This window comes from Oncorhynchus gorbuscha, linkage group LG02, assembly GCF_021184085.1.
Source record: "Oncorhynchus gorbuscha isolate QuinsamMale2020 ecotype Even-year linkage group LG02, OgorEven_v1.0, whole genome shotgun sequence".
In the NCBI taxonomy this organism is placed as follows: domain Eukaryota; kingdom Metazoa; phylum Chordata; class Actinopteri; order Salmoniformes; family Salmonidae; genus Oncorhynchus; species Oncorhynchus gorbuscha.
Genome location: NC_060174.1, coordinates 52063785 through 52069551, shown reverse-complemented (window position 1 = coordinate 52069551; position 5767 = coordinate 52063785).

Below are 5767 nucleotides of genomic sequence, written 5' to 3'. Positions count from 1 at the left end.
ACCCCCATGGAACATCGGTATTCACTGAAAGGTTCCTAGTGTAACCCACAAACAGAAGGCAACAATCATGGGTCTATTGATGTAATGGACAATAAGTGATTGATGAACTATTAATGTAATGGACAATAATTCAAATAGCTTATTACACATTTATTAAAGCAGTCCGTATATGCAATACATCAAGCTATGAAGTATGTTGGCCTGAGTAGCCTCAATCGTCTAATTTCAATCACTTTATCAAAATCGTCCTTTGCCGCTTGTCATATTAACATTTAAATTAAGGGCCATGTTTAGTTAAAGACAACACAAAACATCTAAGTACATTCAAAATGATAATAAATCACTCTTGTCTGCATCTATCAACAGATCTTTATCAAACACTACTACTCCACTACCGGTTGAATCAATGGATGGACTGTCTTTCCACAGAGCCTGTCTCTGGCCGTTTGTCTCTGTAGGTGCTGTAGAACCACACTCTTTAGACCCCTTCCTCTGCACCTGAGGGAGAGAGAGACAAAGGATTCACAAAAAAGCTTGATCTTTGGAGTTTTAGGCTGGGTTTCTGTATTAGCACTATGTGACATCTGCTGATGTAAAAAGGGCTTTATAAATACATTGGATTTGATCTCTCTCTATTATTATCTCTCTATTATCTACATTTTGAAGCATCTGTATGAGGCATATTTATGTGCTGCATCTGAGAGAGGGAGTGAAACGGAGAGATGTTACTCAGGAGGAAGGCGAGACAGGGATTTTGTAATCGTGGTATCTTGGTACTAAACATTCAGACACAGCATCATAACATATAGTTAAAGTATTGGAGGTACAGTAAGTCATTTGAAACACAGGATGAAAAGAGGTTTGTTGAGGTTCACTGAGTGACCATGGGGCGGTAAGGCAGTGCATTTCTGTCATCTTCACCTGCGTAGCAGAGGAAGGGGTGATGGACATCATAGCGCAGCTCCACCCATAGGAAGACTCACCCGTTGGTCAACGCTCCACAGGGGTTGGAGAAGTCCTTCTTAGGGGGTGTGACTCCCTCCCAGTGTCTGTAGTCCATGTGGTCCCCGGTCATCCAGCACCACCTGTCTGTGAGGGCAGGTCGCTGCGCTGCAGCAGATCCTCCACCGCTCTCTGTTCATCCTTGCTGCGGACATAGAGCAGGTCCCCATAGTAATCCCTACAGTAGAACAGAGCGTCGGACCAACACAGCTTCTTCGTCACCACTGTCCCCTTCCTCCCCTTAAGAGGACACTGTAGGAAGGAAGTGGAGGAGGGGTGGTGGGCAGGAGAGCGGGTGTGGGAGAAGATAAGGGAGTTGAAGCACTAGTAGAAGAAGAAGGAAGAGGAGTGGATATTGGGGAAGAGAGGAGAAAAGATAGGAGGATTTTGGAAGGTTGAGTGGAGGACACAGAGGTGGGTGTGTCTGAAACAGAGAGAGAGTTTACAATATTTCACTCTTGACACGGGTGCACTCACTGACACAGCATGCAGGGAATCTTACCACGATACCAAAAATGTTTCCTTTACTTTATTAAATGTATTTGACAGGGCTAATGCATATCTCTGTAAATGTGCAAGAGTTAATTTCCTATCTAAAAAAAAGATTGAAACGGTCTATATGAAATATAGGAAGAGTTCAACTGTCTGATGAAGATGAACAGTGAAGACAGTCATTGGCTATTACCTGCAGGAGTTGCATGTACCTCCACCTCACATAGCATGAGTAGGTTGTCCTTTCCAGAAATGACCACAATGATGTAGCGACCCTCCATCTAATTACACTGGACATTTTCAGTCTTGCCTGGTCCGATTTGGGACACATCTGGGAAAGTTTGCCATGAAGTGCCGCTACAGGACCTTGCTTGATAGTCTTGGTTATTGTCCTCGTCAATGGCATGAGCAGGTTCACCCTGACAATCATACAGAGAGGACTGAGAGGCCACTCTTCTCAACGCCACGTTCTCTAGAAAATATCAAATCAAAACGTCTGGTAGATTCGCCAAAAAGGAATGGGTCTTTGGAAAATGTAAGGCACTCAGTTATTTGAATGCCTGCATAACCGAGGGGGTGTTTATGATGTTGGCTCATCATCAACTAAATTTTAAAAATTCCAGCGATTGCTATGTCTTTAGGCCAACTGTTTTACAGAGGAAAGCAGAAATGATATTACGTGTCTTGGCACTGTGAATGAGGAGAAGGAAGGTGACACCTATAATAAATAACAATTATATTTAAGGATCATTTTAGGATAATTATAGAATGGTTCACTAATGGTTATTAATAATACAATTATATTATAGTACATTACACAATTACACAATTTTGAATTTATTTGTTGTGCTTTAACCAACTTTACATGACAAATACATCCAATAAAAATAGTATTATGTGGCATCAAGATGTTACTCATCAGGAATATCTACTACTTCTCTGTCTACTCAGGGCACCCAGCTCTTACTCTCTTTGGCCCCAATGTGTCTGTCGTGTTATACCTTATGGATATAATGTTTCCACTTTTGCATCTACAGTATTTGATTCGCGTTAATCTGACCACATGCCAAATGTATTTGTCTTGATTTCTTTACACATAATGACCTCACCAATGGAGGTTATTGTATTAGTTCATAGAAATCAAAGACAAATACATTTTGCATGTGGTCAGAACAACATGAATCAAATGCTGTATCGATAACACACCCCCTCTGTCACAAACACACTCCTCTGTTCCGTGAATAGTTGTCAGGTATGGAAAATAGATTCTTAACTCAGTGACTCACCTGTATAAATAAAGCATAACATACACAATAGTAAACAAATATATACAGTACCAGTCAAACGCTTGGACAAATTTACTCATTCAAGGGTTTTCTTTATTTTTTACTATTTGCTACATTGTAGAATAATAGTGAAGACATCAAAACCATTAAATAACACGTATGTAATCATGTAGTAACCAAAAAAGTGTGCAATAAATCCAAATATATTTTAAATTTGAGATTCTTCAAAGTAGTCACTCTTTGCCTTGATAACATCTTTGCACACTCTTGGCATTCTTTCAACCAGCTTCATAAGGTAGTCAGCTGGAATGCATTTCAATTAACAGGTGTGCCTTCTTAAAAGTTAATGTGTGGAATTTCTTTCCTTCTTAATAATTCATTTGAGCCAATCAGTTCTGTTGTGACAAGATACAGTAGGGGTGGTATACAGATGATAGCCCTATTTGGTAAAAGACCAAGTCCATATTGTGGCAAGAACAGCTCAAATAATCAAAGAGAAACGACAGTCCATCATTACTATCAGACATGAAGGTCAGTCAATGCGGGAAATTCCAAGAACTTTGAAAGTTTCTTCAAGTGCAGTCGAAAAAAATATCAAGCGCTATGATGAAACTGTCTCTCATGAGGACCGCCACAGAGTTACCTCTGCTGCAGAGGATAAGTTCATTAGTGTTAACTGCACCTCAGAAATTGCAGCCCAAATAAATGTTTCACAGATTTAAAGTAACAGACGCATCTGCTAAGCATGTGTATGTGACCAATAAAATGTTATTGATTTGATCTCAACATCAACTGTTCAGAGGAGACTGCGTGAATCGGGCCTTCATGGTCGAATTGCTGCAAAGAAACCACTACTAAAGGACACCAATAAGAAGAGACTTGCTTGGCCCAAGAAACACGAGCAATGGACATTAGACTGGTAGAAATCGGTCCCTTGGTATGATGAGTACATATTTGAGATTTTTTGTTCCAACCGCTGGGTCTTTGTGAGACGCAGAGTAGGTGAACGGATGATCTCTGCATGTTTGGTTCCCACACTGTCAGTGATTTATTTAGAATCCAAGGCCCACTTAACCAGCATGGCTACCACAGAATTCTGCAGCAACCATCTGGTTTGCGCTTAGTGGGACAATCATTTGTTTTTCAACAGGACAATGACCTCTAGGCTTGTAAGGGCTATTTGACCAAGAAGGAGAGTGATGGAGTGCTGCATCAGATGACCTGGCCTCCACAATCACCCAACCTCAACCCAATTGAGATGGTTTTGAATGAGTTGGACTGCAAAGTGAAGGAAAAGCAGCAAACAAGTGCTCAGCATATCTGGGAACTCCTTCAAGATGGTTTGAAAAGCATTCTAGGTGGCTACCTCATGAAACTGGTGGAGAGAATGCCAAGAGTGTACAAAGCTGTCATCAAGGCAAAATAAAATATATATTTAGATTTGTTTAACACTTTTTGATTACTACATGATTCCATATGTGTTATTTAATAGTTTTGATGTATTCACTATTATTCTACAATATAGAAAATAGCAAAAATCAAGAAAAACCCTTGAATGGGTAGGTGTGTCCAAACTTTTGACTGGTACTGTACATATATTACATTTTACAAGGCAATCACTCTCTCTTTGGGGCATCCAACTACCTCCCTTGGCTCCAGTGTGCCTGAAAACCCTGAACTTGATGAGTACAGTATGCTGTTTCCACTAATTAATCCATTAATTTGGTTCTGCTGTTCTGACAACATGCAACATTTATTATATTCCATGTCTTTAATGGAATATATATACAATGAGGCAAGATCAGAAGATGAAAGCAAGGTAAGCCATGGTCCTGTCATGGAAATCATTGTCCTCTCCATGTTTTCATTGATACATACGCCAATATGCAAGTACACAAACTAACATTTGATGTTACAAGTTTACAGCATATTGTTACTGTGTATACCATAGGAATATATTCTAGTCTATGCTGTATAAATAAATCAGTGGAATCCTCAACTTTATGTACTGTAATGCTTTCTACATTTAAATGCATTTGTCACAGAATTCTACAAGAACTCAGAATGTCATCATCCTTGGAAATAGCATAATCACTAGAATATTACTCCCTACACACCACTGGAAATTAGTTCAACCTAAAGTGTGATGGTGCAAGGTATCTGACTGTTATTCAATGTGTAAATGTTTTTATTGTATCTGTCCCTAGTCAAATACATTAAAGGGATACTATTTTGGTAATGAAGCCCTTTATCTACTTCCCCAGAGTCAGATGAATTTGTGGATACTGTACCATTTTAGGTTCAGTTTGAAAGAAGTTGCTAACTAGAGTTAGCGTAATTGCTAACAAGCGTTAGCGCAATGTCTGGAGGTCTATGGTAACTGCTAGCATGCATTTCCAAAGTCATGAAGTATCCCTTTAACACGAATAGAATAAATAGTGTAGGCCAACCAGGTCCATCAATAATCCAAATTGTGAAGACAAGGCAGTATGTCCTGTGTCAGGTATAGCCCCAGAACGAGGGCATCATGTGCCAAAGATTAAGGCAGGAGCAAGACTGTGCAAGCAACAGGAGGCAGGCAGAGAAAAGGAAGGAAGGGGCAGGGGAGGACTGGAGACAGTAGAGCACCAAGCTGACCTCAGGGCAGGTAGGGACAGTAAGGGGAAACACTGGCGATGAAATAGACAGAAGAGATTTGAGACCATGCTCATGCTGACTCTATAACTTTACAATTTCAGGGCTCACACATGTTTTCATTCCATATGCCATGTGCAGATATGGCGTTTGCCATATTGGCAATACAATATGTATTGTTGAGGTCTAAAAGTCAATATATTTTGATTGACACTTACCTAGGGGGACTGCTTAATTTAATGTTTGGGCATAATGTTAGCAGTGTGGTTAAGGTTAGGGTTAAGGTTAGAGTTCAGATTTGAACGAAGAGAATTGTAGAAAAGGGCGGGGTTTAGCCATTTGTGGCTGTGGTA